We start from the raw sequence: 25,222 nt of genomic DNA, 5'->3' as shown, positions 1-25,222 counted from the left end.
AATAACAGCACAGGGCATAGTTTAGATGAATTCTTTTCAAACAGAACACTGTTTGCAAAAGCTCCATTTTTCCAAGACACTCTTCAGTTTCACTGAGGCAGACTCCCATCTAGATGTTTAAACATATGAGTTTTGAGGTGCCTTGTTCCTCAGAAATTCTAATTAGTTTTTATATTTGTTCTGCAGCAGCTGTGATGATTGGATCTGCTGAAAAGCATTTTTGTGGAGTTGATGGGGCAGGAAGCAAGAGGGGATGAAGTCAAGAGCCTTTCCTGTCAGTCTGCCTTGAGAAGCTGAAGGAGGGGGCACTTTGCCTGCATGGCCGTCAGTCTTGGGGGTGCGTTGGAATTGCCTGGTGGAGTGCAAATTTTATTTCAGGGACTTATTTTTCAGAATGAATTTCTTGTCCTTTCTAAGTGCATCACCGTGGTAGCTCACCTCTGGATTCGAAACCTCCCAAGAGCAGGCAGTGATGAAGTCATGGAGGGTGGGCCTGGGAAGGCAGGCTGTCTTCATCGGTGCTGACAGCTGAATCGTGAGTCTGTCCTGGTGGCTCTTGCGAATTCTCCCCAAATGCCTGAGCTGAAATCATATCACAGAAAGATAACCTTCCTTCTGGTTGTAATTGGATGTAGCAAACCAGCACCCTGAATTCTGTTCTTGGAGGCTGGGCTCAGGTAGGGAAAGTCAGGCTGACCTGGGGTATAGAAAAATGGAGGCCACCAGTGACTCCTGAAGGTCATTCTGTCCAGTGTCCTGCCTCTGAGGGGCACTGCATTTTTTTCCAGTCCACTAAGTGACACCCTGGAAGAATGACTGTAGAGGTAAATTTAACCATATAGTGGATGGTTTTTCTTTTTTTATAGATAAAACATGGTTTATTTTTCACTTCTCCCATATAAGTTATCAATAGCAAGATATTATCAAGATTTCCTCCAATGTTTTCTTTTTAATATAAATTTATTTTAATTGGAGGCTAATTACTTTACAATATTGTATTGGTTTTGCCATACATCAACATGAATCCTCCATGGGTGTACACGTGTTCCCCATCCTAAACCCTCCTTCCACCTCCCTCCCCATACCGTCCTGTATCATGCATCGAACCTGGACTGGCGATTCGTTTCACAGATGATGTTATACATGTTTCAATGCCATTCTCCCAAATCATCCCACCCTCGCCCTCTCCATGGATGGTTTTTCTTATCTTCTTCCCCTTTAGCTGGTGGGTAGAAGTCAGGCCTGGGGTACATGTTCTGGAGAATGCCAGTAGGGTTGCAGTGGCCTTTCTAGCTGCCACGTACGACTGGATTCCTCCATGGATACACTTGAGGTGACTTCCAAGGTCTTTGAATGGCTCTGACGGCCATGACCTAGATGGTCATGTAGCTGAGTGGAGGTGGGGACTACTCAGGATAGCAAGGGTTCCCCAGAGCTGTCTGGAGAAGTCTCCAAGGGCTGAGGACTTTGGGTCATTGTTTTTAGTAAGTCCCTTCTGTTCGTTCAGTTCAGTCGCTCAGTTGTGTCCGACTCTTTGCGACCCCATGAATTGCAGCACACCAGGCCTCCCTGTCCATCACCAACTCCCGGAGTTCACTCAGACTCATGTCTATCGAGTCTGTGATGCCATCCAACCATCTCATCCTCTGTCATCCCCTTCTCCTCCTGCCCCCAGTCCCTCCTAGCATCAGTCTTTTCCAATGAGTCAACTCTTCGCATGAGGTGGTCAACATACTGGAGTTTCAGCTTTAGCATCAGTCCTTCCAGTGAACACCCAGGACTGATCTCTTTTATAAGGGACCGGTTGGATCTCCTTGCAGTCCAAGGGACTGTCAAGAGTCTTCTCCAACACCACAGTTCAAAAGCATCAATTCTTTGGCGCTCAGCCTTCTTCACAGTCCAACTCTCACATCCAAACATGACCAGTGGAAAAACCATAGCCTTGACTAGTCGGACCTTAGTCGGCAAAGTAATGTCTCTGCTTTTGAATATGCCATCTAGGTTGGTTATAACTTTTCTTCCAAGGAGTAAGCGTCTTTTAATTTCATGGCTGCAATCACCATCTGCAGTGATTTTGGAGCCCCCCAAAAATAAAGTCTGACACTGTTTCCACTGTTTCCCCATCTATTTCCCTTAGGTCTGTAAATATTCAGGGCATACCGGGTTCCCCAGTACCTGAAACTTAAGAGATGTGGTGCTTCCTGTGGCAAATGCTCTCAGGTTCAGTGTGGAGAGAAGACTAATTCAGGTGAAGTTATTAGAACAATGCAGGGCCACAGCCAAACCTACCAAAAACTTTGAGAACTTAAGCAGTTACTGCATCCAGTGTTGGGAAGTTTGTTGACGGTGAGATAGAGAGCTGGTGGAGGGCAGCCCATTCCCTGGCTGAGTGGGCCCTGAGTGTCGGCCCTGACATGCATACATGGAAATTACCCTGTCAGGAGAGTAACGGTTAATGCAATTCTTCTAGAAGAGGGCTACTGCTTCACACCTGGCGAGGCCCTGAAGCTTGTCCAGAAGGGTTGGAACCAAAGCTCGAAACCTCATCTTTCAGAAATCATTATATTTATTATTGTTTTTCCATGTGTCATTGTTTATGAAGGGCTGGCACATGGGGTGCATTCTCCCCTGGGAGAGCTTGCAAGGTATTATTTCTGTGAATGCCTTGGGGCTTGTTTAGTAACTCTGCCCCCTTTCCATGGAGTGTGAGCTTTTCCAGAATGAGTTAACAGCTTCTCATTCAGGGGTGCCCAGGGCAGGGTCCTGCACATGGTAGGTGCCCCTCTATTGGAAGACGCCATCTGTCTGGGAATTCCTCATTGTTACAGTGGATGTTTAAAAACGTGATACTAGTCTAAAAAGATAGCAATAACTACCATTCATCTATAGCTTCATCTGATTATTACCTTTTTTTTTTTAATCTTATTGGGGTATAGTTGCTTTACAATGTTGTGTTAGTTTCTGCTATACAGCAGAGTGAATCAGTTATACATATGCATATATCCCCTCATTTTTGGATTTTCTTCCCATGTAGGTCACCAAAGGGCACTGAGCAGAGTTCCCTGTGCTGTATAATAGGTTCTGCTTAGTTATCTGCTTTATAGATAGTAGTGTATACACGTCAATCCCAATCTCCCAGTTCACCCCACATCCCCTTCCTTCCTTTGGTGTCCTACGTTTGTTCTCTATGTCTGTCTCTGTTTCTACTTTACAAGTAAGTTCACCTGGTTACTTCTGGTCCTCATGGCAAGCTAGGTGTTCTTCGCAGTTTAAAGTCAGGAAATGTGAGTGTGCTGAATTTAAGGGACTTTCCCCACAGTACACAGCTGGTTGGGAGGAGCCACAGTCTAAACGCAGTTTTGTAGAACCATGAAGCCTACCTCCTTGGCTCCCACATTGTATTGGATTCCATTGTGTTTCCCACAATTCCAATCGATTGTCGTCTTTGAGATCTTTGCCTGGTGAGCCGTTGTAGGTTGGTGACTAAATGGTAGAGAAGCGGAAAATTGTCTTCCAGGCCCATGAACAGGGGACAGCTCTCCCCGTGTTCTTGCTTCAAGACTGTTGCTGGTTTTTCTTCCCAAACTTATATTTGACCTTATCATATTTCAGTGTAGGTTAAGCTTTAGGCAGTGAATATTTACATCAAATGCTAGTATTTTAGAAGTCTAGAAAATTAGGTTGGGTTAACTTGCCCTGTTCCTTTAGGAAGATCAACACCACCAAAATAGAGCAAACTTCATTGTGTCCTAATAAGGGGGCTCTGGGGGTTGAGCCTCCATAGTTTTTGGATCCATCTCAGGTGTGAGTCTTATTGCTGCTGCTGTTCATCCAGACAACCTTTCAGGAAGCACGAGTCTCTGTTTTCTCCTCACTTACAGGCAAAGCATACTGTTCACTTTTTTTTCTCAGGAAATCTCTGAGTTGCACAGGAGATAGCTTATATGAATGCAAATGCTTTGTCAATTACTAAATACTACACAACTATGGTGCATTTTTTTCCCAGTTTTATTGACATATAATTGATATCACATCGCATTAGGTGACAGTCTACAACATAATGACTTGATAAATGTGTATATTGCAAAATGATTACCACAATAAGTTAACATCGTATAATGTATTGCATGACGCATTATTGTCATTGTAATTTTTAAATTTTGAATGAGAAACTTAAATTTTGCTAGTTTGAAGCTCAGAATCTTTGTTGGAGACCACAAAGTCAGGGGACTTTTGGCTGGAGCTGATTTGGTGGGAAAACAGTGAAATCATGAGACAGAATACCTAACTATTAGTCTTCACTCCATCACAGATGATCTGTGACCTACTGAGCAAATCATTTAATCTGTGTTGTGATTTTCCAGACAGGGGATAATGGTACTCACCTATCAGAGTTGTGAAGATCAAATGAAATACTGAATGTAAGAAGAGTCTTGCTCCTGTGGGTTGTGGACCAAGAGAGCAATTATCCCTGGCATTGTTAATTTCATTTTTGATACTTCTGTTTCTTCCAGCTGAATCATCTTGGAGAGTATTTTGCTTGGGTTCATGTGGCATTTGTTATTTGTGACTCTTGTACAAATCAAAAGGGAGATCATAGTCCTATGGTGTATTTCCTTGCCAGGAGCATGTGACTGTTTTCCATATCCCTGAGTTCATCCTATCTGATTTTCTTCTTTTAGTAAAAGTTTGCCTTGTCTGTTATTTCTGATCTGCATTGATCAGTTCTATTGTAACTAACAGTTTCTGTATTAGCTTTTTTTTTTTTTTTCAAAAAGGGCTTCTTAGAAGCCTTGTCCCTGAAGTAATTGTAAAATTAGATGGTGCATGTTTAGATAGTGGTGAGGGAGATAAAAAGTGGAGATCTGAGATTGATCTACTATTAAAAGAAGACTGTGCTTCCGAAGTATAAACTAGTCAGATGATAGAGAAAGTGAGGAAATGAGGAAAGGAATATGGGCCAGGCAATCTAGAGAGCAACTGCTCTGGATTTAGCAAAGAAATTTCTGTTGGCTGTACAAAAGCACTTTTGTCAGTTTTGTCTGCAAACTGTGTCACGTTGAGCTGTCCACTGTTCAGCCATTCCTTCCTCCCACATACACAAGCACTAATGATGTAGCGTCAGCTAAGTTATTTAGTGCTTACTGTCCTGTCTCACTGAACCTTCCCAACTTTATGATTAAAAAAAAAAGCAACTGTTTACAAGTAAACCAAGGCTTAGACTGATCAAGTACCACATAGTAAGAGTGGAGGTGGGATTGCCCTGGACTGCCTTTGTAACAATCCTCCTCTCATCCCGTGATACCTGCGCTGTGCTTCATAGACCCACACACCATGAGACAGATGGAGGTAGGTTGGTTTAATCCAGTAGTTTCTAAGAATGATTTTTCTAGCGGCAGGATCCTTGTTCCACAAAAATTTATATAGACTGTTATGAAGTAAAAAGGTTTTAGTATGTTTTAAAGTGAGCCAGCAGAAAGCAGTGAAGCTGCTCAGATGAACCCCGGGTTTGATATTGAGGTGAGAGACAGAATGCAGTCTTATACTTGCCACAGTGTTCAGAGTATTCCTGCATTTGGTTCAGACCGTGCAGGATTGAAATACTAATTCACTCAGTAAGTAGTTGCAAATGGTAACAATTTTCTTTCCCCTTTAAATTTCACCTTGCAAATAACAGGAAAATTTTTAACTAGACAATTGTAGGAAGAAACTTGGAGATCTGTATAAAATGAGTTAATTTGTCAGCACAAGATAATATGCTGTTCTGCAGTGTGTTGAAATTTGGTATCAAACGTACTTGAGAGAACATAGCGCTCTTAAATTAGAAAAAATTGTTAAAGTAATTTAAAAGTTGAATTCAAATTAGTCATTTGAAGTAACTCAGAAGCCCCTTGTGGTACGCTAGGGTTCTGTGGAACACAGTTTGAGAACCACTGGTCTAACACTTTGTTTTGACAGAGGAAATTGAGATCCAGAAAGTGTAAATGGGGGGTTGGTGCTAGGAAACAGAAAATTGTGCCAAAGAAATGTTTACTTTCTAAAATTAGCTCTTCAAGTTTTAGTTCTGATTATAAAGTAATTATTTTATAAAAATACAGGGAAAATATACAGAAGGAAAGTTTAAAAAGCCACAAGCTTGCAGGCGAACAATGAACCAATATTCCACTATTAACATTTGAGCATGTAAGACATTAAAAAAAAAATTTTTTTTTTTTTCCCACAAAATTGGGTTTCAGGCTGTACATACAATTGAGCGACGTGAGGGTTCATCCGTGTGTAGCTTGTGGTTGGCTCACTGCATCCAGATCCCCTGCATCCTGGGCTTCCACCCGTGGCGTATTGTGTAGTGCTGAAGTTCTTGTGATTGAAAAAATACCCTAGTATAATTGGGCTCTGTGCAGTTCCAGCCTGCATTGTGCCAGGGTCAACTGTATAGACTTGTATCCTTTTTTCCTCAACATTATACCCTGTGATTCAGTTTTCTTGAATAATGTGGTTTTCCAGTGATTACATAATATTTTTTCACAGATGTACTGTGATCGTGCCATTCTTTTTTTGGTTGACGTATATTCATGTATTGTTTTCTACTGTTTCATGTTAATAAATGCTGGGATGAACTGCTTTGCCCATAAATCTGTTTCATTGTCTTCACTATTTCCTTAATATAATTTCCAAAAGAATAAAATTACTGAGCTGTACTAAAGGTCATTAAAAATAAGTTCTTCCCAGAAGCTCCTATCTGGCCCTTCATCCGTCTCCCACAGGAGTGTCTGGGGTGTGTTTCTCCCTCCATGTAGGAGGTGGAGGAGACATCAGATTGGGAGGGGGGCTCAATGGGAAAGAAGAGCATCTTGACCTAAGCCTGTCCATGCTTTGTCTGCACAGGCTGAATGTTCTTTGTGTGCTTAGACTGGTTCAGATGTGAGTAACTCTGGGATCTGCCTAGTGTCTGGGAAGTCCAGCTTACCTCTGAGCCCACATGTTGTTCCTGCCCCTGCAGGGAAGCTTCGGAGGCCCCCATGGGGCAAGTCTCTTTCTCAGCTGGGTGTCAGGTGGCCCCCAGAGGTGGCCAGGCTTGTGAAGGAGGTAGAGACAGAAACCCAAACCATTTTCAGCTTTTCCTTTGCAGATTCAACCTTTTAAGCATACCTACACTTACCTGCACCGGCAATCGTTTTGCATTTTAATGACAAATCAAGTACGCTAACTTGCATTTGAAACGAAAGTGCCTTAAATGTCTCTGGCTGTCAGAATGAGATGTTAGGAGCTTGATGAAAAGCGAACAAAGAAGACAAAGTATGAAGCCTCGATACAGTGCAAAATGAAATAAAACCTTGTATGGCCTGTCAGGGGTGTCAGTTGATATTCATATCTAAAGCACATTATAGCATTACTTTGCAGCTCATAGCTTACTCATCTGTCTTTTTTAATTCATCACATTCGAGCCCACATCTTTTAAGTCTCGTGTGTCAACAATGGGAGAAATCTGTTAATTGACAAATGAGTGTCACAAATGTGAATTGGTGCCTTTACATCAGCGGCAGGTGTAGTCTCTTTTGTTTTTTGTTGGATCTATTATTGGCATAAGCCAGTGTAAGACATCTGTCTTTGTCGGAATGAGAAATGACAGGCCTTCTTGGCTGTCATTGTCTTAGTGCGTGCTCATTCTGTGAGATACTGTATAAAGATAAAATGTCAGTTAAAAGAATATGAAAAACTATCTGGAGGAAGTCCTTAAATTACTCAGAGAGGGGATCCGGGAATTGGGACTGGAATTGAAATCCGAGTGTTTCAGTTTGTATCTATCATACCTATTTAAAAATAATATTTCCTGAGTAACAGGATGAGGTTATCAGGCATTTAGGAGGATGTTATGTTGTGCTGGTATAATTAGCTTTATCAGGTGGGGAGAAAGCCTACCTTTGCAAGATATGAATTTATTTATTATCAGGTCATCTCTCAGACAAGCACAGAATTGTCTCAATAAAAACACTCCAGGTAGGATTCTGGGCATTGATTTGCATGTGTTTTGAAATATTGAAATTGTTCCCCTCCAATTTCTTTTTCGGTTATATTCCTATCTGAGACTGATGAGAAGCATAATGAAATAAAAAGCAGCAGTTGTAGAGTGATGAGACAATTAGTGGGGAGAAAACTGTTAGTTTCACAGAGCTCCTGGTGGGTTTAGAGACGCAAGCGAGTCTGGGCACCTGAGGCTGTGTTGTTAACGCAAGTTATTGCTGGTGAGAGAGGGTGAGAGGAGGTGCAAGGTCTGACAGTGGAGGAATGCCCCTGCTTGCTCTTCTGTCGGCAGGAGCTGGGGACCCCCTGGGCACTTAGGGCTGGCAAGGACAGGATGATCTCAGCCGAGCATGTCCTGGTTGTAGAAAGGCTGGACTCTTAAGTTTCCCAGACTTGAATGTTATGTATGTATGTATGTTTACGTGTACACAAATCTTATGTGCACACAAATCCTTGAGAGTCTTGTTACAACACAGTGTCTGATTGAGTAGGTCCGGCCTTAGGCCCGAGCCTCTGCTTTTCTAACAGATTCCTAGGTGACACTGAGCTGCTGTTTTGTAGACTCAGCTTGAATGTCAAAGAGTTCAGTTCATCTTCTCACAGACCATCTGGTGGGCTTCTGTAGACAGCGTGGAGTTCAGGGGAAAGGCAGGGCTTCAGTGCTGGGATGAACTGGACTGGTCTGAGTAATTTCTACATGAAGAAGTTCTTTTTCTGTAGAAATGTTTCCAGCCCCTTCAGAGCAGGCCCAGACTCATTGGTTTTTCTTGAGCTCTATGTGACTGGGGGACAGGGCTCTGAGGCCAAGGTACCCTGCCTTCTCTGAAGGGGTCAGCACTGTGTGTGTGTGGGCATGCTTGTGTGCACACACTGTGCACACAGGCTCACTGTTGTGTGGTTGGGGAAGGGCATGGATTGTGTGTTGACAGAACTTGTGTGTTTTTGTGTGTACTTGTAGTGTTTTGGGGGCATGCAGCAGGCCTGAGTGTACACTTTTTGTGTGTGATATATAAGCATACATGTAATTGTATGTTTACGTATCAGGCATGAACCAAACTGTGGGAGGGGATGTGTGTATGAGGGTGAGTTTTCTCTGTGGAGTGAGGGGGCTCCTTAGCTGATAACTCACTTGAGTAATCAGATCAATGGGGTGTATGTAGGGAAAGAAATGGCAGGAGGATCTGCTGCTGGGGCTGCAGCCTGGTCCTTTGGTGGTGGTAGTCTCTGGTAAACATTTGCCTCCCAGGTTCCTCCTGGCCCACTGCCGTGGATGCTGACTGCATTGTTTATTTTCAGATGGAATAGACTCCAGGCAAAGTCAGACAATCCTATTGGGATCTGGGGAAGTCCTCAAATTATCACTGGAGGATCAAAGAAGGGCAAATTACATAGGGCCGGAGGACCAGACACTTGCCTCCCTTTTCCTTTCATTTGAGCTGAATCATGACTCAGAGCACAAAGCCACTTCTCTTCTCTGCACGTAAACTAATGACAAACTAATGAGTAATTGGGAGGATGAAACAGCTGTTTTTCTGAGGAACCTCAGAACCTTAGGAAAGCCAACCGTTCTTTTTCCAGTCTCTTCTCTCCTTTCCCCCAGGCCCTTGCCTTCTTCCTTTCAAATTCTATGTATTGCAGACCTTTTCCTGGCTGACCCTTAAATGCTCTGTTCTGGAGGAAATTTTAATTTTGTTTTGTTTTAAATTGAAACAAGGCTTACCTGAAGGGAGTGAGGCAAGCCAGAGAGAAAGGAAGGGAAATAACCCATCTGAATAAAAAGGCCCATAAGTTGCACCCCAACCCCCTTCGCGATAAATGAGAATGTTTTTGTCACATGGAGAGAGGCCCATGTTGCTTTCCATGGAGGTGCATTAGCGAAAAAGAAGTTGCCTGAGCACAGAGTATATTTGTGTGTCCGTGCACATGTCTCCCCGTTTGCCTTCTAAAAATGGGCAAGGCACGCACATGGATCTTGTGTTTATCCACACACACGTCTGTGTGCTCAGACACAGGCCAGATCCGCACAGACATCTTTTTGTCTGCATGCTGGGGGACGAGGTACATAAGAAGACCGTTTTACATGCCCGCTCTTGGTTTTTCATTGCTGGTTGTCACAGAGAATCTGAAACAGACAAAAATTTATTGGGTAGTATTTAGAAACATGTCGGTGGTAACGACTGCAGCTCTGATTTCAATTAACACCCACTAAATTTAGGCTAATGCAGTGCATTTGTAGACCTGTTGAATGTGCTTGGCATCACGTTGCAAAAATCTAAAGTGGCCAGAGTTTAAAAAACATTTCAAACTGACCCCTACTCCTGTGCCTGCTCCCCTCCCCCGCCACACAGGGCAGTGAGCTCCTCTGTGAACCAGAGAGCCTTCGAAAATCTCTTACTTTAGGTTTTTATAAAATGACCTTTTGATAGCAGAGAGCACAGTTAAAGTTTTAGCGTCCGATCTTGCTTAATGAAATACTACTTTGGAGTTCATAATTCATCATTTCTAACACCCCGCTCACCCCCTTTTCTGGCTGTTTGGGTGAAAACAGCTGGAGAAGTGCTGCATTTTATGATTAAGGCACTAAAAGATTAGCCGTAGGCACTGCCCATCTACGGGGCTACGGAGTGCAGGCTGCTGACAGCAGATCTGTTTTGAATCGGAGTCAGATTAAAGTGAGTGAAAATCATTTGGGGGCTGAGGGCTCAAAAGGTCACACGTGTAATGAATTGTGGGTGCTTGCCTGGCTTCCCAGGCGAGAACCGTGAGCAATTATTAAATGCCATTGTGCATTGAGAAAGGTTGGTTGGTGGTGACTTTGAAACTTTCCAGAAGCAAGATTGCAAAAGGTAATAATAGGGCATTCGACAGGAGAGGATTTGGAGGGTGGCTACCTTGTGTATTTGGCTTCATTTGGGGAGAGGTTTTTGTTCCCCTCTCATCTTGCTCTGAGTCTATAGTGATGCTCCTAGCAGTTCCGGGAGGTGGGGTCCTGCTTGGGTATCTTTTTTCTTTGACTAGTTAAGTTCCTAGTTAAGCAGCTTCCTACATTTTCCAGGTGCCATGGGAACCGGTTGCTTTGCCTCAGCCCTCAACTCTTCTGTAGTCATTACCGTATCTTTATGGACAGTCTTATTTTCATCCGTTGAAGCCACCTCAGACTGCCTTGGCCAGCTGTGTGGGCATCAGGGACTGATAGAGAGTCCACAGCTCTTTCCTCCTGAAGGTGAGGGCAGTTGCAGTGCCGTGTGAGGTGAGACTGGACCCTACCCGACCCCCTCCCCAGTATTTCCCATCTCAGGTGGGTGGCCAAGCTCAGGGGACAGACTCCATAAACGTCCTTTGTCAGAGACAGGGAATGCCCCTGACTCCTGTGGAATGAACCCTGCTCATACTGGGCCTGGATCTTTCCCACTTCTAAACCATCCTGCCCTTTGTGCCCTCTCCTGTTCTAGCATTTTGGAAACCCAGACGTAGATCTCTCTGGAAACATCTGCTCTGAAATGGAAAGCAAGGTGAAAAACCAGACAGAAAACAAAATTTAAGTGACTAGGTTTACTGGGTGACTGTTTTTTCTTTCAAAGGCTCAGTCAGTTTGTTCAGTTACTGAATGCTTTCCCTGTGCCAACTAGAAGGCTAGGCATTAAAGATATCAAGAGGACTGACAACCCTATAGAGGAGACAGATGTGCAATTGGTGATTACAACCCCCTGAAGTGATGAAATATTGAAGGCTGTGCAGGGCACTGACCACGTGGAGGAGGGGCAGTTGAGCCATCCTGGGGTTGGTGGAGGAAGAGCTCTTGGAGTGTTGTATGTCTGTGCTGTATCTGGAGAGATGAGCAGGATGAGCCATTTGGGAGGGCGAGGAAAGATATTCTTGGCAGAAGGGACAATGTAAGTGACAGCAGGGAAGGGTGGAACAGCTGGAGCTGAGGTTTGGCTCACCAAGGTTGTTGACTTCCCCACTTGCCATTTCTTGGGTGTGTGCTTGATTCTGTGAACGTGTACCGAATGCTTATGTTATACTGTGTGCTATCCTGGGTGCTTGAGCTACATGAGGGGATGAAGCAAAGAATTCTGCCTCTGTTTTTCCTTCTTTCTTTTCCCTCTAAGAGTTCCGCTACCTTTTGCCTTCTTCCTTCATTGATAGGGAAATGTGACTAGTCAGGGTAATGAGAAAGAGGAGGGGGAGATAGACAGTGGCTGCTCCATCAAGTCTATAATGTGATAGGCTCCTGGAAGACATCACACCTGTGTTTGGATAAATTGTGGGGACCGGAGGCGACTCTATGCCAGCCATCAAGATTGCAGGTTCGTTACCTCCGTGGCTTTGATATGGCTGTCTGGTACCTCCGGTGTCTGCTGTCCTTACTAAGGTGCCTGCCACTTACTCATCCTTAGGTACAGATAGCTGATAGCGGTGTGAAAAATCCCCAGGGAATATCACATGGTACCTGTGATGAATCCTAATGGATCAAGGAGTAACTGTAGAGCGTCAGGCGTGTTGGACCAAGATGAGGATTTGTTTTTTAGTAAGGGATGGGAAGGTGCTTGGGGCATTCGTAATAGCCCCAGAGAACTACATAGATGGTTGTTGCTCTCCATCACACATAAATCCCATTTTTCCTAGTTGTCTTTAGGTAATTAGTTTTAGGGCAGAGATGGAGAGAGAATTTATTGGCTGTGACTCAAAGATGTAAAAGAAGACCTGTAGGAATCCAGCACCACCTTCGTTACTGTGTGATCATTACACATAGGTGATAAGACAGCCTTGGTCTCTATCCACAGAGATCCTTCTGGAAGGAAGTCTTCCAGTAGGTAGGTGAGCTTCAGAAGACACCCACTGTGACCAAACACACGCCTGAACCAGCGGGAGACTCTCCCCTGCCATGGCCCGACAAATTCTGTGGCTTTGAGTTGGGTTGAATGTTCCTTTTGCTTATGAGGTTATGTGGTTAAAGTGATAATTATTTCTTTTTGGTCCAGTGAACTTGGAGGAAAGGAAAGTTCTCCTCCTGTGGGTGAAGGCTTTCACAGAAGGTCTTTGGGGGAATGTTGGGCCTGGGGTTTGGGAGCGGGTAGGGTAGGGAGGATGAATGCCAAGCCCCAACAGAGGTGGGGAGGGGTGGGTAGGTAGGGCCCAGCCTGCATTCTCGGTCTGTGGCGCCCATCCAGCCTGTGGCCTCTCACACACAAAGCCTTGGTTCTGATTAATGGCATCCGTGTCTGGGAGGCATGGATTGTATTAGACCTTGTTTAAAAGTGCTCTCTATACATTCACTTCCCCTGGAAGTGCACCAAAATAGGATGAGAGGGGAAAAAAAAGGGAGCAAGAGAAAGAGCCTGCGTTTGGAAAGGGTAGAAAGGAAAGCTTTTTTCATAAATGCTTTCTGTGACTTTTTGTACTCTTCAAGGCTTTATCTCTACAGGGCTCCTACGGGAGAGCAAGGGGAAAAAGTGAAGACAGACGTCTTGGGAAAGAAAACACGTTTCCCTGCCAAAACTGGGAGATGGTGCTGGCTCTCTGGGCTTTTTAGAAACTCCAAGAAATCTGCTGACATTTTAAAGGGGTAGGGGGAAGAGAGAGATGATTTATGATGACATCACATGTTGCCCAAGCAGATCCTGCAAGAGGAAAATGGCTTTTATAGAAAGCATGTTGCAATAAAGAAACCGTGAGTCACTGGGGGAGCATCATCAATTGAAATGCCTTCAGTTATTTGCCTTAACTCTCCCGCTACCCCCACCGCCACCCCAACCAAAGACCTTGGCAGCTCTTAGGGCCTTGCTGGAAATAGGTTGAGAGAGCCTGAACCCAGAGCGCCTGCTGCCTTCTGTCTCCCCAGCTTTCCTTTCTGATGACTCTGATTATGTCTGGCCTTGTTCTTAGCTCCCTGTAGGGTAATGTGAGTGTGCAGATGTTGAACCGATTGCCTGTGTGTGTTGGGGGTGTGCTGACCCCATGTGTCAAGTGGTGGGTCATGCAGGAGGATGGTGGGGTGAGAGGAGCCAGTGACTGTCTCTTTTTAGGAGTAGCAGAACGATGCTGGACTTCTGTGGATGGATGAGGGTTGTCTCCGTGCTTGTTCAAGGGAAGACCCTGGACACGGGCACTGGAGTGAGGGATCCAGCCTTGGGGGCCTGGGAATCATGGTAACGGCACTTGCACCCTCAGGCAAGGTTTGCAACTTGAGGGTTGTGTTGTGTGCTATGGTTGGTCACCTGCAGGGCTCCTATCCTGGACCTTGGCAACATGCCAGAGTCCAAAAGACTTGTAGTCACTCCCCCCCAACCCCCCAACTCCTGGTTCTTCAATACACTTCTCCTAGAAAATGATGGACATTTTCTTCCAGTTCCCTCAAGATGCCAGTACTGTCTTCCTTCTTTTTTTTTTCTTTTTTAAATTATTTTTATTCATTTGATTGTACCAGGTCTTAGTTGTGGCACGCAGGATCCTTCGTTGCAGCTTTTAGTTGTGGAGTTCTTAGTTGTGGCATGCAAACTCTTAGCTGTGGCACGGGGCGGGTCTAGTTCCCTGACCAGGGGTTGAACTCGGGGCCCCTGCATTGGAAATGCAGAGTCTTAACCAGTGGACCACCAGAGAAGTCCCTCCTGCCTTCCTTTTGCCACCGTCAAAACCTTCTGAAGACGAGGTTGGGAACCTTCTCATATTAAGGGCTGTTTGACAGAATGGATTCTACTGCCTTGCATTTTAGTGAGCATCAAAAGCTAAAGCTGAGGGGCAGAAATGATCTTGAAGAGATTCCAGCCTTCAGGAAGAGGGGCTGGGGGAGTCCTTTGAGATGTCAGAGGTGGTGGCGGGTAGAGCAGTAGTTGGCTGGGCTGGCTGTGGCGTGGATGGTGCCCTTCCTCCCTTTGAACAGTCTGCCTCCAGAGCACATGACGTTGGGGAAATCCTTCCCAGGGGAAGGAGCAATCACTGCCTGGTGATGGTGAGGAGACTGGCAGGTCCAGGCCAGGCCCTGCCCTGCTTTTCCACACCAGGAGAGGATTCAGTCCAGGCCTGGGGGGATCTCTGAAGCCTGAGGTCTTCCCTGCTGAGCCACCAGCCCTGGCCCAGTGCACATCAGTGGTACAAAGATGCTGCTTTTCTCCTGAGTAGGCTGGGTTGGTTTGTGAGCCCAGATATGCTTTCTGCCTTGAGCAGTGAAGTTGGCCCCATAGAGGAGAAGTGGCCCGATCATGATCTTGTTCTTGGTGTCTGCTGGAGATGGGCATTTCCTAACTGCCTTTTTAACAACTGCAGATAGTGGTGGTAACAAATGATCCATCATCCCATTTCCTTCCTCCTGCCTTTATTGAGGTCTGGGGAAACAGCAGTAAGCCAAGACACAGTCTCCACCTTCAAGAAGCTCATCTTAAGTCTTGAGGGTACTTTATTTCCTTCTGTTAAAGGTACCTAATTTCATCCAGAGACTTATAGTTCACCCTGCATACGTGGTGGGGTTGGGAGGGAGTTGAACTTCCGCTGTGTGCCAGGCATTTGAAAAAGTTTAGCTACCCTGTAAGGTCATTTTTATTATCTCCCTTTTATCTTAAGTAAAAATAAAAACAGGTAAAACCTGCTTATGGTCTCACAGCTCCTAAGTTGCAGTCAGTGCTACAACTGGGTAGTGTGTGTCCCAAGCCCATGGTCCCTCTCACACCCAGCTCTAGATAATGGTACACATATTGCTTTGGGGTCTGCTGTTTTTCACTTAACATGTCAAAAGCATTTTTCCTGTGTTTCTATAGTATTCGTGATAATCTTTTAAAATGACTACATGATTTTTCTCCCCATGGTGATGTACTCTAATGTAAACCAGTTCCTGGAATATTGAATGTTTATTTCTAATTTCTTTGATGTTGGAAATTGAATGCGGAGTCCTGAGATTGCCCCTGTCCACCCTTGGTTCCCCCAAAGGAGCAATAGGGATGGCATAGATGGAGCCTTGGGATGGGGATCTTCCCACAGGCTTGTTTGGGAGCCTCTTGCCCTCCCACTAGCGAAGCTGCGTGGCAAGAGAACTTGGCTTCTTGTCCTGGATGCTCTGGCTTCTGGCTCAAGCCAGACTTCCTTGCTGGGCCTTTCAGAGATCCCTAACTTCACCCTTTTCCCCTGGAAGATCCAAGAGCATCCTGCCAAATTGGTTCCCTCTCTCACACCCACTTGCCCTTATTCCCTAGGTTCAGATCTATTCTCTTTACCAAGAATGCTCCCTGCCTCCTGCTTCCCTGAGTCTTCTCTACGCAGCTCTGTCCAGCCTTTAGCCCTCAGCTCAACATCTATAACCTCTAGCTGGCCCCTCTGACAAAGTTGATTTTACTTCAAATCAAACTTTCTGCAACTCCACCCTTTCCAACGTGACACCAAATTATATGCTGTCACATGATTTCCTGTCTCCTCAAAACTGGGTAAAGAAGGAGGCAAGTGGGTCTCATATTCATGTTCCTGAATTCTTCTACTCTTGTCTCACTTAATCCTCCTAAGAGCACTGTGAGGTGGGATTTGCTATCCCCACTTCACAGTGAGGATAGATTAACACTGTCCCAGGCAGGGTGAGAGAAAATGAATGTCCCGTAAGTGACGCAATTCCCAGATAGCAAGAGACCATTTCTTTAACTTCGTCTTCCTCCCCCTTAGTCATCAGCATGCAGTGCAAGACACATAGTGGGTGCTCGTTAAATGCCTGGTGAGTTGAATTGTTGGACAGTTTCCTTTGTGGGGATGAAAATTCCTACCATGCACTGCTGAATCAGGAGGGAAAAATTGAGTCAGCTGTGCATGTGGCGTGTGCTTTTAATTTCAAACAGGGATCTCTGCAGTTTTGCAAGGGTCAGGCATTGACAAGAGGTGCAGAGGAGGGAAAAAACATCTTGAAGCTGCCTTCTGCCCTGAGTGAGAGGAAGGCCCCACATCTGTTCCTTGTCTGGGCCCCAGTTCCCCTCTCTAGCTGAGGTCCTAACAGTAGGCAGGGGGAGTGGGTGTGGCTAGACGTGAGTTGAACGATTTGAGCCGGGGCATTGAGGACTCGGGGGATATGATCTGCCATGTGGGTTGAGTGTCAGGTTGGGTGTATCCAGCATGGGGTTTGGTCTGTGTGATAATTTTAGGGTTTGTACCTTCTGTTCCCCATGGTGGACCAAAGGGGAGCTTTTTGACCATCACACATTTTGGGAAGGTTTGGAAGTGGTACAGGTCTTTCCTCTTGCTATGACTTTGTTCTTCAATGTAAAACACATGAGAGGACCCAATGAGGGGTGTATACCAAGTGGGGGGGGCTATACAAATGGTACACACCAAGATGGAGGTCAACTGGGGTGAATGTCAAGGTGAGGGGAACCAGGATTGTACACCAAAGGGGGGCCAGCGTGAAGCTTTTTTGCTGGGACCAGGATAACATGCTGTGATGGAATTACAGAGGATGGCTGCAGAGGCTGTTAGTGCTGTGCCTTGGGAGTAGGCAGTGCTATCGAGCTGAAGGAGTCATAGCGAGGGGCATTCTACAAAGAAATGACAGGCAGGGTGTGTTTGGAAGTGCCAAGTATCCAAGGTTAAATGCTTTCTTGGTGTCAGGATTTCTCAGAGCCTTCCATGCCAGTCTTGCATTGGAATCTCTAGGCTGTGGATGAGCAGGCTGCCCTTGAAGGTGAAGTTACAAAGAGGTTGGGTTCAAATCTCAGCCCTGCTTTGGCTTCTGTGACATTGAGTAAACTTTATCATTCTGTGGCTCTAATGCTTCATTTGTGGAAGGCTGGTTATAGGATTAAATGGGATGATGCTTGCAACTTAGTTTAGCATAGTGTCTGGCTTATGGTAATTCCTTGGTAAGTCTTGGCAGCTGGTGGTGTAATTGTGTCTTCATGGTTGGTCATTATGTCACCAATGACCAAGGAGAATTTTCCCCTAGAGCAGTGGTTCTCAACCTGCATTCCTGGACCATCAGCACCATCTGGGAGTTCATTAGAAGGGCAGATTCTTGGGCTGTACCCCACTGAGTTTCAGATTCAGTATGTCTGGGTGATGCTGATGCTCCTGGTCTGGAGACCACACTGAAGAACATCCCTTAGCACTTGTGTCCCATGTGATAGACTTTAGGATGTACAGTTATGTTGCCTGCTGCTTCCGCTGTGCTGCCATCTCTCCTGGATGGTTAGATGATGAACTCTTTTTGAAATTAAGCATTTTTGTGATCAAAGCAGGAAAAACCTGATGGCAGGATGAAGCCTTATTTAGAGGGAGTAAGGCAGTGACTGTTTTTGCTTTTAAAGCTGGCCTTGCTTGGCTGTGGAACAGACTTACCACTATAGCAGAGACCCTCTATCAGGTAAGCATGGCACTAGGGCAGTTTGCCTTAGACCTTTTTGGAGGGTATGTAGAGTGGGACATATCCCAAGGCCCTCAGTGTGCTACTATTTCACTTTGTAAGGCATCTTATTTTCTGGGAGGCTGCTCCTTTCAATTGGATTGCAAGACTCCTCTATATATGTGAGTATGTGTGACACAGTACTCAATTCATTTGATAAACGTGGTCTTGAGAAATGGCCCTGAGTGTATGTCCTGGTGTCATCTCCTATAAGAAATTGTTCCCGATTGTCTGTCGTTGCCCATGTGTGTCTCACTACAGGACAGATGTTGCTTCACAGTGCTATCTGCCAACCAGACTTGTGCTCACTGAGTGTGGAAACTCATTCCTTTATCTCTAGCACAGCACCTGGCACACAGTTGTGTTCAAAAATCTCTCTTAAGAGGCCATAAAAGTCCTCTGGGGATATCAGAGTAAGATCCCCATGTGTTTGATGGAGTCCTTGATACCTAAAGCTCAGCTTCTCTGTACATTGGAGCCAAATCAAATCTTGGAGACAGAATTTGGGTGAAGTAGAAAAGGATAGCTTTATTATTACTATGCTAGGCAAAGGGGGACCCAGTGGCCTTCTGCCTCAAAACTATGTGTCCCTACTTGGAGAGGATAGTGAGAAGTTTTATGGTAATGGTTCAAAGAGGGAGTGATCAGCTTGTGGACATTCTTCTGACGGATTGGTGGACGGGTAAGTAGGAGTCAGCATTATCAACCTTCAGGTTCCAACTGGTCCAGGGTCTACATACTTGTGGGCAGCATACCATTGTTCACAAATAACTTCTCCCACCTGAAGTGAGGTTTCAGTATCTGTGAAACAGCTCAAAGATATTGCTGTGTGTACCCTCTGATGGGGAATCGGGACCTTGCCCTGAGGCTGCACTGTTGGTTCTCTTGACTGTTTATTTCTCCCTGGTCTTGCATCTACTCCCTAATTAGCAACTGCTTAAATCTGCCCATTGGAACTCAGGGAGGGTCCTGAAGGCTAAATGAAGGCTATTTCCTATAATCAGTGAAATGGGGGACATGGAAGAGCTTTGTGCTCAGGAACCCCAAAGCGCCCTGCTCTATATTATCCTTGGACAGAAAGAGACCTCATGGGAGGGTGAAGTGGGCAGTTCTGGTTTGGTGCCTAGGGGGTGTGGGCCTGAAGATCCAGGAGGCTGTGCCTCTTAGGTTTTTAAATTCTGATCCTAAATGCTGTATTTTTGTGTTTTCTGGGGAGTTGATCCTCCTGCCCGCTTCAAGTGGTCTGGGAATGACCACAGAGTGGTGGGTAGTCTGACCACTGTCTGTGGGAGCCAAGGCCTAGGGGGAAACGGGAGGACCCTGGAGCCTTGGTGAATTGGCCTAATGAGAGAATAGGGGCCATTCTGGGGTAAGCCGGGTCTTCTCTGTCTTCCAGTTTCCCTAAACAGTATAAATTTTGAGAACCTGGGACTGCTTCTGAGAGAGAATTGGATCACCAAGTCCTGGTCACTAGGCAAGTAAGGTAGTCTTTTTCCTAACGAAACAGGCAAAGAGCTGATCATAGAAGCCCATTGTTTCAGGTAATTCATGGTTTGGTATCTGGGCTCCTTTGAAGTAAAAAGAATCCAAAATATAAACCTTTCTTCTCATAATAGAATCCGCTTGTGTTATTTAAATCCCAGGGTTTTACATTACAATAGTCACCCATCAGGCTTGGAGAGAAATGGAACTTTCTTTGACAGTACGGTGTGTGGTGTTCTTGCTGGCTTAAAATTAAACCTAATCGGGAGGTGTCACTGAAGGCTGTGCTGAGTAAATGATGGAGCATGAAACAAAATGATTTATACAACTTTCTTTTCCAATAGGCAGTGCTTTTTAATGTTTTTCTCCTTCTGAAAGAAGGCGTGGGTGTTGAAAGTGATTTTTGATGATGTTTTTCTTAAGTGGTCCAAGACCACAGCATTCTGAGAACTGCCCACCCCCACCCTGCTGCTTTCCCACGTGGTTGACTCTGGCTTGAACTTTCCCAATTTGCAAGCATTAGAATGTTCTGACAACCACAGAATTCTCAAATCTGGCCCATCACAATGGAAATAGGAGCCCAGCCTTTTGGGAATTACTGGGGAATCTGAATTTAAAGTGGTGTGAGTCAAGGCTTGTTCCTGCTTATTGGGTTTATGTTTCAAGACCATTGTGTTAGGATTAAGTTGACTGGTTGTGATGTCCTCATGATAGATAAATTAAAAAAAAAAAAAATCACTGCTTGTGAACGTGGTCCCCAGATAGGAATAGATGTGTTTGCACATGTGTGGACCCAAGCTCAGTGAGGGGATGTGTCGTTAGTGCAGGGCGAGGGTGAGGGGTAGAACGTGCTCTACCTTCCTACCTAAATATGTGCAAATTCAGCTCATCCAAAACGGATGGCATCTGCCTCCTTCCCACGTTTGTTCTTGTCTCCTTGATCTCAGTTACTGGTGGGTCCTCCCAGTATCCCAGGTTCAACTCTCAGTTCATATTCCCAAACCTTTTAAGAATTGCTGAAGCGTCTCAGTTGCTCTGCGGCCCGCATTTCTCCTCCCCTCCAGATCTTGTCGACAGAACAGGAATGGTCTGGAGGCACCATCTGATCAAAGTCTTTCACTGCTTGAAATCCAGGCCAGCTTCCCATCCAACAAGGGGCGTTCCTAGCTTCGTTGCTCTTTATCTAAGTTCTGGCCAGGGACCTGACCACCTCGTGTTTTCCCGGTTCTTGGTCTTTGTGTTGTCCTCTGTATTAGTCTGTCCCGGCTGCTGTAACGGAATACCACAAACCGAGTGGCTGATGCAACTGATTTATCTTCTTACAGTTCTGGAGGCTAGAAGTCCAGAGGCGAGGTATTGGCAGGGTTGATTTCTCCTGAGGCTCTTTGACTGCTTTCTCTTTGTGTCTGTACGTGGTCTTCCATCCGTGTGTGTCTGTGTCCTCTTTATCGGAGGACGCCAATCATGTAGGATGAGGGTCTATCCTAAAGACCTCATTTTTACTTAAAGACCTTTAGTTAAGGGTCTTAAAGACCCCATCTCCAAATACAGTCCCATTCTGAAGTATTATACCAGGAGGTGTTTAGGATCTCAACATAGGGATTTTGGGGACCACAACTCAGCCCACAGTACCACTGTCCCGGGAAAGCAGTTTCCTCTATCTATCAAACATCTACATTTTCAAGACTTGTAATTTGAGTGTCTCATCTCCACAAAGTTCTCCCTAACTCTGTGCATCATGGCTCTGCTACTTCACATGTCTCCAGGAGCCTCCCGCTTGAGCCAAGTCTTCGCACGTAGAGGCTGGCATGATGGCTGGATTTCTGCATTCTCCTCTTGGGGACATGAGGCCTGTGTAACTCCTGGGGTCTTGCTGTCCCCACTGCGAGCGGTCCCTTCTGATGGAGCAGTGCCCAGCGTGTATTACATGTAGCTACGTGTATAATTCATAAGAGAGGACTCATGTCACCCAGGGCGTGCTGCTCATTTGCAAGAATTACGAGCTTTGACAGAACTCCCTGTCGTGCAGGCCTCCTTGTCACATTGGTGGTAATTACTATTCCTTTTCTAATTACTTATCTTATCCACAATGGCCCCTTTCCGCTGCTGCAGAGGAGCCGCCCCTGTCCTCTCACACAGAGGGAAGCTGGGTTACTGCCATCACTCTCCCGAGGCCTTCTTTCCCTTTTCTCCTGTTTGTCTCCCTTTCCCCTTGCTCTGATTTTTGAACCATGCCCTCTTTAAGAAGCCAATTGATTTCTTTCTTTTTTTTTTTTTAAAAAAAAAAACCTCGACTTATTTATTTGGCTATGCTGAGTCTTAGTTGTGGCACGCAGGATCGTCAGTCTTCGTTGAGGGATGTAGGACCTAGTTCCCCAAGCAGGGGTCGAAACTGCGCCCCCTGCATTGGGAGTGCAGAGCCTTAGCCACTGGGCCACCGGGGAGGTCCCACCCCTTTGATTTTTAGAGCATTGTTCTGAAGGGCCAGACGACTGCACAGCTGGTCCTTCAGCCTCAGCATGCTGCACCTCCCTCAGAGCTGCCTGCCTTCACCTTGGGGAAGGCAGCCTCTCCCATGACAGCCTGCCCTGAGTCAGGTGGAGAAAAATAGCAAAGGGAACATCATATTTAAAGAATCTGAATGTGCTGAGTGGATGCTTTGGAAACCAAACCTCAGGCAAAAGGTCCTTGGTTCAGGCTTGTGACTGATGTGGCTTTGTGTGCTGTTAACAACCAGTAGATTGAAGACCCAACCAGGGTGTATTTTTGCCTGTCACCGGAGGATCTCTAACCCTTTAACTGTTTTAGTTTTAATGTCTGATTTTACTTGGGTTCCCCTCTAGAGTTGCTTTTCTTTGTCCCTTATCTTGTTGTTGTTGTTTAGTCACAAAGTAGTGTCCGACTCTTTTGCAACCCCGTGCACTGTAGCCTGCCAGGATTTCCCAGGCAAGCATACTGCAGTGGGTTACCATTTCTTCCTCCAGGGCATCTTCTTGACACAGGGATCAAACCTGTGTCTCCTGCAATAGCAGGCAGAGTCTTTACCCTTATCACATTACTGGACTGAATTAAGGAAGGTTTCTGTTTCAGCTGCAATACTTAGCATTTTACATTCAAATGGCTGTAATACCTTTGGAGGGACCTGACTGATTTTGATGAAATCCTATCCATTATGAAAGGTGTTAACGTACACGTCAGGTTTTATTTAAATGTAGTCTGTGCCCTTGAAACAAAATGACAGAAGTGTCCAAAAGACCATTTTTTTTTTCAGTAATGTATATGAGTTTCAGTGGAAACTGGTGCATTTTTATAAGGTATGGAGATCCTGTCCTGCCAGCATGGATTTCTGTATAAAAGGAAGCTGTTGCTGTGTTCCCAGTGTTGGGTAAAAGAGATACAGGGCTGTTGGGCTTCAGTGACTGACTTCAGCCCTCCTTCTGATCATTGCAGTCCTCCACTATTGACCTCACTATCCCCGCCTCCTCCTATGCATGTCTCCTGTGTCCCCCTGAAGCTTGTACATATTTTCATATCTAGGCTTTCACCTTCGGCTTCTTTTCTGGCTTCTTTTGCGTCTCTCTTTGGTTGCATGCCTTCAGGGACCTCCTTCCAGGCATTTCTGGTTTACTTGAGTCCTGAGGGCTGCTTCCTGCAACAGATTGAGCTCTTACTGAGTCCTTACTTGCTTGAAACTTACATTTTAGTTGGGGCAGGGGGTGGAGGGCGTGGCCAAGTAAAGAGTTAACTGATGCCACCATGGGGAATGCTTAGGTCTCTCTGAGGACATCTAAAAGCATTCCACCTTGGGAGGAGGGGAGAGTATCAGGAAAGGCACGCAGAAGGAGGTATTATCTAGGTGAACTTGAAGAATCCACTCATTCATTCATTTGCTTTATGGAACCCTTGATGGGAGTAGGCGCTGTGCTGATGGTTGGCAAACAGCACTGAACGAAGCAGGCAGAGGCCTTATCCTCATGAAGCTTATGTTTTAGTGAGTCGAGAAGCCAAGTAAGGTGCTGTTGGGAAGCGGAGGGTATTTTAGGCGAGGGAACAGCATGGACCATGTCTAAATCCCAGGATAAATGAGTGTATTCAGGCACACAAGGAAGGCAGGGGCCAGATCACAAAGGGGTCTGTGAACTCTGGAGTTTGAGCTTTGTTCTGAGGATGAGGGGTTGCCACTGAATGGTTTTAGGTAGGAGAGTTGCAAGGTCATGCTTGTATTTTATTTAACTGTAGTCTTTCTGATCATCATTATTATTTTTTTTACTGGCTGCCTTGGGTCTTCTTTGCTGTGTGCAGGCTTTTGTCTAGTTGCAGTGAGCAGGGGGCTACTCTTTGTTGCAGTGTGTGGGCTGCTCACTGAGGTGGCTTCTCTTGCTGCAGAGCTTGGGTGCTAGGGCGCCGCTGGCTTGGTAACTGTGACTTGCGGGCTCTAGAGAGTAGACTCAGTACTTGTGGTACACAGGCATAGTTGCTTTGGAGTAGCTGGGATCTTCCTGGTCCAGGGATCAAACTGGTGTCCCCTGCATTGGTAGGTGGATTTCTAACTTCTGTACCACCAGGGAAATCCCGTGATTTTAGAAAGATCACTTTCATTGTCCTAGAGAGAGTAGGCTGGAGGTACAGTTTAGGAGATGAATTAGAAGGCTGTGCAACTTGCCTTGGGGCAGTGATAGTTTGAAAGACAAATAGATGCATCTGAGAGATTTGGGGAGGCCGTTTTTGACAGTATTTGAGTGGATCTGGAGGGTTGAGGCCTGGGAGACATGTAACTCACTGTGGGGTTTATTGATGGAATAATTGGGTAGATGGTGGTGGCAGTCTTGGAGATGGGGAAGTTGGAGGGGAACAGGGTTTTCAGGGTGGAGGAGATGAAGGGGAGAAGAAATTGGGACACATGGAGCTTGAGGTGCCTATGGAGACTCCAAGTGTCCGGGAGGCAGCTGAATACACAGATCTGGAGTTGAGAGCACAGTCTGGGTTGGAGGCTCATAGAACAATTGAAATAGGGGGGAGTGGCCAGCAGGGTCAAATGCTGCAGAGGAAAAGTTGAATGAGGCTTTGAAATAGTCGTCGGGCTTAGCCATAGAGAGGTAGTTAGTGACCTGGCAGGGGTGATTTGAGAGAATAGTAGGCTTTTCCGTCCACATGATGTCGTTTGAGCACTTCCCAGTCTCTGTGTCTCCATCAGCACCATGCTAGTTCTAGGCATGTTTGTATCTTTCCTACGCTTTTGCCGTAGTCTCCTGATTGTTCCACCAAAATAGTCTCTATGCTGCAGAGAGAGAGTGATCTTGTAAAGAGGAAAATCTGATTATGCCACTTCCTTGCTTAACATCTTTTAATGGT

At 45.6% G+C, this 25,222-nt stretch overlaps 1 protein-coding gene and 1 non-coding gene across 3 annotated transcripts in view; one reads left to right on the top strand and one right to left on the bottom strand.

Moving 5' to 3' along the window:
- LRMDA (leucine rich melanocyte differentiation associated) overlaps positions 1-25,222 on the top strand; it is a 1,204,472-nt gene that overhangs the window by 19,357 nt on the left and 1,159,893 nt on the right. The window lies entirely within an intron of this gene.
- Positions 22,242-22,314, bottom strand: TRNAG-CCC (transfer RNA glycine (anticodon CCC)). The gene has a single exon. It is a non-coding gene; the product is annotated as a tRNA-Gly (tRNA).

This window comes from Capricornis sumatraensis, chromosome 10 (genome assembly GCF_032405125.1).
Source record: "Capricornis sumatraensis isolate serow.1 chromosome 10, serow.2, whole genome shotgun sequence".
In the NCBI taxonomy this organism is placed as follows: Eukaryota; Metazoa; Chordata; class Mammalia; order Artiodactyla; family Bovidae; genus Capricornis; species Capricornis sumatraensis.
This window is presented reverse-complemented; position numbering and strand designations above follow the sequence as displayed.